The following is a 10,133-nucleotide window of genomic DNA, read 5'->3' as shown; positions in this document are numbered from 1 at the left end:
CATCCGGTTTCATTCCTTTTTATTGCCTTCGTAGAAATGAGATGCAACTGAGTGGCTGGCTAGGCCATTTCAGAGGGCATGTAAGAGTCAACAACATTGCTGTGGGTCTGGAGTAACATGTAGGTCAGACCAGGTAAGGTCAGCAGATTTCCTTCCCTAAAGGACATTCGTGAACCTTGTGTGTCACTGGAGGGTTTCCAGCTTCTATCACTCCCATATCCAAAGACGACTGAAAGATTCTGACCAGTGCCTCTGCTATTTCCACCATACCTTTCCTCAGCAACCCTCATACATCCCATCCAGACCAGGTAAATGTTCAACTTTGCTGTGGTGCAAAAAGTTTTAGATTGAAAGTGGTTAACAGAACCTGTTTTTTAGTGACTGTAATTAATGTCCGTCTCCATGGACCTGAATTGTGTCACTGGAGGGTTTCCTTCTTCTGTTAATAAGGGGCTTCGTTCAATGTGTTATTTCATAGTATCAGCGGGAGCATCACCTCCGGCACCAACAGATATCAGTGCCTTGAGAAGAGAGTGACAGGATAGATCAGAATCTGAGAACAACAGATTGGAATGTTACGACAATGGACAGCAGGACTTCCTGCACTTGGTTTGGCTTGCTTACTGTAGATTGGATAACATTAGAATATCGGGTCTATTATACTCTGAGGATGATTCAATGTATTTACTATCCCAGCCTCGCTCTTATTGGTGTCCCTGGTAAGTCTCAGTATCCTGCTATTAGATTCATTAACCATATTTCACTGATTTCGCGTTATTGTCAATTAAAAGCATGAGAAGATTGTAGTCATTGTCTTCAGTTTCTGTCACAAACTCTGTTCCCTATCCACGATCTGCATCCCACTCACTGGCCATTGACTGAGGTGGAACCAGGAAGTTTACAATCTCTGGTAGCTGTTTAATGCTGATCTGAGTTCATCCCCATATTCTCTCCATCCCCAACCCTGCCTATTGTTACGGCCAGGTGAGGAGGGGTCACAGTCGCGCCTCTTGTCCTTCCTCTTATTTGACCGCAACAGTGTTTGTCCTTTTTAAACATTGGATGTGCTTACTATCTCAGTGAATATTTTACTTTTTACCTTTGGTGTGATGGTGAAGGAACCGATCGGACAGGCTCTCTTGAGTTTAAACACGAAAGAGCTGAGTTTATTATACATAACAATCTAAACCCGATCTAAATAAAATCATTAAAAAAACACCACGCATTTATGCACACACTCACATGAGAATCACACAGAAATGGTTTACAGAGGGAGAAGTATATTTGTGGTTGGATTGGAGTCCAGAGTTAATATTTTAAAAAAATACTCATTCTGTGAGGTTGGACGATTCGGTGGTCTTCTGGCTGAAGTTATATTCTTGAAGTCTTTGGCTGGTTAAAGTGCATTTGTGGCAGGCCCACATGCCTCAGTGTTTTCTTGGAGGCAGACTTGGAGGTGGCTTCAATCACGAGAGCAAGCCAGTGATTTAGGTCCATGCGCATAAGATATGTCTCTCCTGTTGGAGGCCTTGGAATGTGAAAAGGTGTTTCAGATAACAATTGCGGTGGCCATCTTGGCTGCCAGTTTTTTCAAGGTTAACTGCAGGATTTTCTCCATTAAATGATTAGTGTAAGTTTCCAACCGATGAATTAAAATTCCTCACTGGGCAGATGGTGTTATCTTGACACCGCCGCAGCACATGGAAAGAAAATTGAGAATAGGAACATTTTATGACAGAATTGTGGGAAGAAATGGAAGGAAATACACTTCTCAAATTCACACATTAATCTTAGAATTACTGCAGCTGACATTATCTGTTTCAGTTGTACTGATATAATTGTGTTGGAGTTTTGTCTGGGATGGTTATGTGTCAGATTTGATCCTGGCTGTTCTTGCAGAGTTCTGCTTTGAACTGTTTGGTTATATTTGTTTGGGTTTGGGACCTGATCATTGGGTTCTTCAGTGGGTAGATCCACACTGACCTTACTTTTAGCTTTCTGGTGAGGTACACAAGTGCTGTTTACTTTAAGGTATTTTACCTTCACTTTTCCCTTTACTATGGGGAGGATATTTTTTCTGATCTGTCCTATGTGCTCGGAGTCATTACGGCTCGCAAGTGTCAGTCCAACTTTCACTGCACTCTCTTGCGGCACTTTGACTAGGTGAGGCATCTCCCACAGGATTGGCATCCGTTTTTGTGACCTTTCATTGCCCTTGTACGTTTCTGTAATTGCTGTTAGCAGCCTTTTTAGGGTGCCTCTTTGACCTGCATTTAAGGAAGAGAGCGTGTGGTCTAATCTATCTAACATTTCAGGGTTGGCTAATCGGAGAGTAGGGGATTCTAGCTGGGAATTCTCCTGGCTCTCCTCTAACCTGTACTCACTGTCCTTTCCATTCCTTCCCTCCTGACTGTCTGACAGATCTGTACTTGTCTGTCCCCTCCACAACCTTTACTTTATTCCTTTCGTCTGGGTGTCAATTAAATAATTTACCTGAGCATTCCTTTTGCCACTCGATATGGACTACTGAAGTGGGATTTTAGGGGTTCACCCTGCAAAGGGAGTAGTAACAATACATGGTCTCTGGGCTGAAATGTTCTAGCCTTGGCATTTTTGTCTGCTTACCTTTACATAGCTGCCTGAGAGGTCTTTTGGTGTTCCTGAGCCATTGCACAGGCTCTAGTGAGCCACTCCCAGAGCATGGAAATGTTGTCTAAAATGGAAGACACATCCCTGTGTCCCAAAAACCTCTCCTTGATTCGTTAAAGAGGACCTCTCACTTAGTGTCCATAAACTAATTCAAAGAGACTAAAGCCAGTGGACTCATTAGGTAAGTCCCTGGTCACCAAGAGGAGAAATTCCAGCCCTTTGTCCCAGTTATGAGGTTACTCATAGCAGTATGGCCTGATCATTGTCTTTAGGATCTGGTGGTACTGCTCCAAAGCCCCTTGTGACTGTGGGTGGTAGGCTGAGGACTTTAGCTGGGTTATGTCCAGAAATTCCATGACCTTTTCAAAAATACTGGACGTAAAATGTGTGCCCTGATTCATCTGGTTCTCAGCAGGCAGCCCATATCGGGTAAAGAATTGGGGTAGCCCCTCCACCACTACCTTGGTAGAGATTGTTCTTTGGGAGAATGGCCTCTGAGAATCGGGTCACCACGTCCATAATGGTGAGAAGATACTGGTAATCCCGTTTTGTTTTCAGCAGGTGTCCCACACAATCCACCAGAATTCTGCTGAAGGGTTCTTGTTTGGGGATTATTGGTGCAGGTTTTATTGCAGGTTGGGACTTCCCCAGAACCTGGCATGTGTGACCAGTATGACAGCACTCCACCACATCTTTGTGGAGTTATGGTCAGTCAAAACGCTGTGTTATGCGGCTTTGATTTTTCATGCACTGACATGTCCATCCATTAGAAGGTCGTGGGCCATTCTTAATATTTCTTAAAGGGACCTCAGCAGCACCACTCTCTGGTGAACCACTGTCCACTCTTCCTCCGCAGGTCTGTGAAGAGGTGTACACTTCCTCATCAGCACCTCACTCTTTAAATAGTAACACTCTGCAACTCCCTCTGTTTCAGCTTTGGTTTGGTCAGAACGTGCTTACATTGTACTGTATTTTTAACACTGGATCAGGTTGTTGAGACTCAACTAACGAAAATCTGTTTAACACATCCTTTGGGTCCTCTAACATCCCAAAGAAGATATCACACAACCAGACAGTCGGGTCATCCGTCTGCAGTGTCAGTTCAGGGGACTGTTTGGCCATGGACCGAGTCACCACACAATCAGGGAGAAGGTCAGTCTCCCGGACCTCTTTTGGTCTCTCTAGAACTACTGGGGAAGCTTCCTACTTTTCCCCTGTCAGATCATTACCCAGGAGCAGGTCGGCCCATACACTGATAAACAAGGGACAATCCCGATGGTTACCAGTCCTGAAATTAGGTCACACTCCAAGTGCAGCCGATATAAAGGTATGGACATATACTGACTTCCAATACCATTCACTAACACTCTAGCATTTACTGCACTCTCACAGCAGAAGGGATTGGGTAGCCCCTGTATCCCTGAGTATGACTATGGACTTGCTTGCCTCACTTAAGGGGTATGGGGTCACTTTTCCTTGGGAAAAGTTCCTGCTAACTCTCAGGGATTTTGTTAAGTTTTCCCGCACTCTCTGTGGTAGGTTTACTGGGTCTGACTGCCACAGTGAAAGGCACAGCCTGATCTGCTGTGCTTTCCATCAGGGCCCCTTCTCCTGCACTAATCTGGTGGACCCTGTTTAATCCTACAGGCTTTCTGATAACTTGCAGCATTCACCTCGATGGTGACCTGCCTTATTACAGTAGAAACACACAGATCTTCATCAGTTACTCCTGCTCTCAGTACCGTACTATTTGGCCTGAGGATAGGCCTCTGTGTCCATCGCTTTTCCTTCTTGTCCATGACTATTCGGGCTCCTTTCACTCCCCCACCTTTTATTCTCGGATCTTTGGGATGACTGGGGAAGGGTTTACCTTTTGGCCTGCTGTACAAAGGAAAATTCATCGGCCAGAATTGCAACCTGTCTGGCTCTTTCATCTTTTTGTTCCTTTATGTGGGTTTTAATGGGAGGTGGCCTGCCTTAATACGGTGGAAACTCCTCGAGAAGGATCACCACTCTGAGGTTTTCATATTTGGTCTCGATCTTGACTGTCCATATCTACTGGTCAAAAGTAAACTCAAAAATGCATTGTAAAATCTTCTATCGGTACGTATAATGGAAACATTCAGCAAAGACAAATGTGGGTCCATTACAGGCAGAGTCAGGAGAATTTATAATGGAGAATAGAGAAATGGCAGAGAAGCTAAATGATTATCTTGTGTCTTTCTTCACTGTGGAAGAGACAAGAAATCTCCCAGAATTAGAGATCCAAGGGATTTGGGAGAATGAGGAATTGAGGGAAATTAGTATTAGCAAGAAGTTGTGATAATTCACAATCATCTGATTGCACAGTGGCGCAGTGGTTAGCACTGCAGTCTCACAGCTCCAGCGACCCGGGTTCAATTCTGGGTACTGCCTGTGTGGAGTTTGCAAGTTCTCCCTGTGTCTGCGTGGGTTTTCTCCGGGTGCTCCGGTTTCCTCCCACAAACCAAAAGACTTGCAGGTTGGTAGGTAAATTGGCCATTATAAATTGCCACTAGTATAGGTAGGTGGTAGGGAAATGTAGGAACAGGTGGGGATGTGTTAGGAATATGGGATTTGTGTCGGATTAGTATAAATGGGTGGTTGATGGTCGGCACAGACTCGGTGGGCCGAAGGGCCTGTTTCAGTGCTGTATCTCTAAACTAAACATTCTACATCCCAGAGTATTGAAGGAAGTAGCTATGGTGATTGTAGATACATTGGTGATCCACTTTCAAAATTCTATCAATTCTGAAACGCTTCCTGCAGATTGGAAGGTCGCAAATGACACCCCACTATTTAAGAAGGGAGGGAAAAAGAAAATTGGGAATTACAGACCTGTTCGGCTTCCATCAGTACTAGGGAAAGTGCTAGAATCTTTTCTAAAGTATGTGATAAATGGATCTGATTGGGCAGAGTCAACATGGATTTATGAATAGGAAATCATTCATGCCGAACCTGTTGGAGGTTTTTTAGGATGTTACTCGCAGAATAGAAAAGGGGAGCCGGTGGATTTTCAGAATGCATTTGATAAAGTGCCCCACAGGAGCTTGGTAAGCAACATTAAAACACATGGGAAAGGAGGTAATATACTGACATGCAGTAAGAATTGGTTAACAGGCAGGAAACAGAGTAAGAATAAACGGTCATTCTTGCGCTGGCAGGCTGTGACTAGTGGGGTACCGCAGGGCACAGTACTTGAGCCCCAGCTGTTCACAATATATATCGATGATTTGGATATGGGGACCAAAGAAATATTTTCAAGTTTGCAGATGACACAAAACTAGGTGGGAATGTGAGTTGTGAGGAAGATGCAAAACGGCTTCAAGGGGATTTGGACAGACTTAGTGAGTGTGCAAGAACATGGTAGATGGAATATAATGTGGAAAACTGTGAGGCGGGCCACTTGGGTAGAATGAATAGATATGCAGAGTATTTCTTAAATGGTAAGAGATGAGAAAGTGTAGATGTACAAAGGGACCTGGGTGTCCTTGTCAATAGGTCACTTAAAGCTAACATGCAGGTGCAGCAAGCATTTAGGAAGGCTAATGTATGTTACTTTTATTGTAACAGGATTTGAATACAGGAGTAGTGAAGTCTTGATTCAATTGTATAGAACCTTGGTTAGATCGCACCTGGAGTACTGTGTGCAGTTTTGGTCCCCTTATCTGAGGAAGGATATTATGACCATAGAGGGACTGCAACAAAGATTCACCAGACTTGTTCCTGGGATGGCGGAACTGTTCTACGGAAAGGGATTGAAGAAACTGAACATGCATTCTCTGGAGTTTCGAAGAATGAGCGGTGATCTCATTGAAACCTACAAAATATTTAAAGGGATAGACAAGGCAGCTAAGATGTTTCCCCTGGTTGGGGAATCTAGAACAAAGGGACACAATTTCAAAGCCACTTAGGACAGAGATGAGGAGTAATTTCTTTACTCAGAGGGTTGTGAACCTTTGGAATTCTCTACCCTTCTCTGGAAGCGCAGTCATTGAGTATGTTTAAAGTATAGATTGACAGATCTCTAAATACCACTGACAGAAGGGGATATGAGGATAGTGTGGGGGAAAAGGCATTGAAGAGGATGATCAGCCATGATCATATTGAATGGTGGAGCAGGATCGATGGGCTGAATGGTTGAATTCAGCTCCTATGTTCCTATATTCCTTAGCTGCGTAACCCCTTCAAACTCGAAGTCAGTTTAGTCAGGCTGCTTTCCGATGGTTCAGAATCTTTGGTGGTGACTTCCGATGCTATCTCATATACACCCAGGATAGCATTTTTAGTCACCTCATAATCTGATGTACCTTTATCTGTACCTTTATGGCAGCAGTGAATAAACCTCATGGGCTTTGACTGTTATTTTGCATTGTACAAACAGCATCCCACTCTCTGCTGGCCATTTCAGCTGCTTTGCAAGCTTTTCAAAAGTGATGAAATATTCTGCCACATCCTCCTCATTGAACTTTGGAATGAACTGGGAGACGTTTAAGAGTTCAGCACATGGTCCTGAGCTAGGGGCAGCTCCCTCACTAGCTGTGCCTTCACTAGGTGCACTGGGTCTTCATCTAGTTGTTTGAGCCACCTTAACTCCCTTTCCTCCTTCTCAATCTGGAACACTTACTTTTTCCCTTTCTAGACACTCACTCTGATCTTTCTCTCTCTCTCTCTGGAATTCTAATTCTAATCTCTTCTGTTCTAGTTTTACCATAGCTAACATTACTCTATCTGTTAGTGATTCTAACCCTGTTTGAGTCTTCAGCTTCAAGTGAAAAATGGTTGGCCACAAGTCTTAGGATTTCGGGTTTCCTAGCTTTGGACGGAGAGTAATCCCTAACTGTCCTGCTACATTACTCAACTTTTCAACAGAGAGGGGTTTTCGCCTGCACCAAGTTACGTCACTCGATATGTAACTCCCTTATTGCGAATCTACCTCCTTTATTCAAAAAGAGTGAGAGACGGAAAGCACGAAAAATTATGAGGGCACAGCTAGGGTAGATAGGAAGAAACCTTTTCCCTTAGTGGAAGTGCCAATAACCATGGGGCATTGATTTAAGTTAAGGGGCAGGCGGTTTAGAGGTGATTTGAGGGTAGAAAAATTCACCGAGAGGGTGGTTGGAATCCGGAACACACTACCTGAAGGGGTGGAAGAGGCAGGACCCTTACAAGATTTAAGAAGTATTTAGATTAGCACTTGAAGTGCCATAGCATACAAGGTTACTGGACTGGTGCTGGAAAATGGGATTAAAATGGACAGGCTTGATGGTCGGCAAGGACACAGTGGTGCGAAGGGACTGTTTCTGTGCTGTATAACTCTGTGACTCGATGATATTTCCAATTTCTCGTTTGTCGTTGGGTTACGATCTCGAGAACCTCCACATTTCTGTTACAGCCAGGTGAGGAGAGGTCTCAGGCTCCCCTCTTGTCCTATTTTTTATTTGTTCACAACTGGATTTATTCCTTTTTAGCAGTGGACGTGCTGACCACCTCAGTGAGTATTTTACCTTTTACCTTTATTGTGATCGTGAAAGAACCAATCGGACAGGTTTTCTTGAGTTTAAACAAGAGGTGAGTTTATTATACTTAAGAATCTAAACTGGATCTGAATAAAATAATAAAAATATAAGGTACACATTCATGCACACACTCATAGGCAAATCACACAAATAAGTTATAGAGTGAGAAATAAATTTGAATTTGTATTGGAGTCTAGAATAAATTAAAAATAAACAAAGTCTGTGAGATTGGATAATTCTGTGGTTTGCGTCTTTGCCATCCTTATTTATGAGTTTCATGTCATCTGCAAGCATTGAAATTATGTTTTTTAACATATAAGTCTCTATCACTTGTATATCTATCCACATGCCAGGAAAAGCACTGATTCTAATACTAACCCCTGAGAAACAACACTGAATACTCCCCCTCCCCCAGTCTGAACAATGACCGTTCATCACTTCACTCTGCTTTCTGTCCCTGATTCAGTGTCATATCCACGCTATGACTGTCACATTAATCCATGTGCTCCATTTTTAATAACAAGACTATGACATGTCATTTGATCACAGGCCTTTTGAAAGTCCGTATACATAACATAAAACACACTATCCTCTTCAACACTCAGTTACGTTATCAACGAACTTGATCATGATTATCAGACGTGATTGGTCATTAACCTATCCGTGCTGTTTGACATTTATTATCCCATGTTCTTTCAAGAAATATATATGTTTGTACAGGGTTATGGCCTCTAGAAATTTCCAAGCACTGACATTAGACTGACTGGTCAGTAGTTGCAGGGTTTAACTAATGTCTCCTTTTGTAAGCAGGTTGTAACATTTACAACCCTCCAGTCCTCTGTCAGCACTCCCAGATCCAAGGAGGATTGAAAGCTTCTGGCCAGTGCCTCTGCTATTTCCACCATTCCTTTTTTCAACAAACCTCATATATCCAAACTAGACATAGGAACACTTCCACACTCTTGTGGTACAAAAAGTGTTGGAGAAAAAGGGGTTAACTGAACCTGTTTGTTCATTGACTGTAATTAATGTCAGTCACTATGGACACTAATTGTGTCACTGGAGGTTTTCCCTGTTCTATTAATAAGGGAGTCCTTTCAATGTGTTAACTCATAGTGTCAGTGGGAGCATTACCCACGGCACTAACAGGGATCCGTGACTGCAGAGAGAGAGAGAGAGAGAGAGAGAGAGAGAGAGAGAGAGAGGATCGATCAGAATCTGAGAACAATAGATAAGAATATTGCAACAATGGGTCAGACTCTGAGGACAATAGATTGGAATATTACAACAATGGACAGCAGGACTTTCTCCTTTTGGTTTGGCCTGGTTACTGCTGATTATTTTTGGATGACATTAGAATTTCGTATCTATTATGCTCTGAAAATGATTGAAACGATTTACTATCCCATCCTCGCTATTATTGGTGTCCCTGGTAAGTCTCTGCATCCAACTATTAGATCTATAAACCACATTTCATTGATTTAGTGTTCTTGTCATGTAAATCTTGGGAAGACTTAAGCCACTGTGTTCAGTCTCTGTCACAAACTCCACACTATGTCCACTATCTGAATTCCCCTCCCTACGCAATGTCTGAGACGGAAACAGACTGTTTGGAACCTCTGTTTTATATTTATACCTGAGATGAGTTCATCACCATATTCCCCCCAAGACCAACCCTACCTACTACCACCTCTGTAACATCACCCGTCATCACCTCTGCCTCAGCCCGTCTGCTGAATAAACCCTCATCTGTGCCTTTGTTAAATCCACACCTGACTATTCCAATTCTATCCTGGTCACCCTCCCAGTTATAAACCTCCATAAAGCACAGCCCATCCAGATCTCTGCTGCCTGTATCCTAACTCACACCAAATCCTGATCACCCATAACCTTTGTGCTCACTGATGTACATTGACTCCCAGTTTGGCAGCACCTTAATTTTCATAT

The sequence above is a fragment of the Heterodontus francisci genome, unplaced genomic scaffold (assembly GCF_036365525.1).
Source record: "Heterodontus francisci isolate sHetFra1 unplaced genomic scaffold, sHetFra1.hap1 HAP1_SCAFFOLD_85, whole genome shotgun sequence".
In the NCBI taxonomy this organism is placed as follows: Eukaryota; Metazoa; Chordata; class Chondrichthyes; order Heterodontiformes; family Heterodontidae; genus Heterodontus; species Heterodontus francisci.
This window is presented reverse-complemented; position numbering follows the sequence as displayed.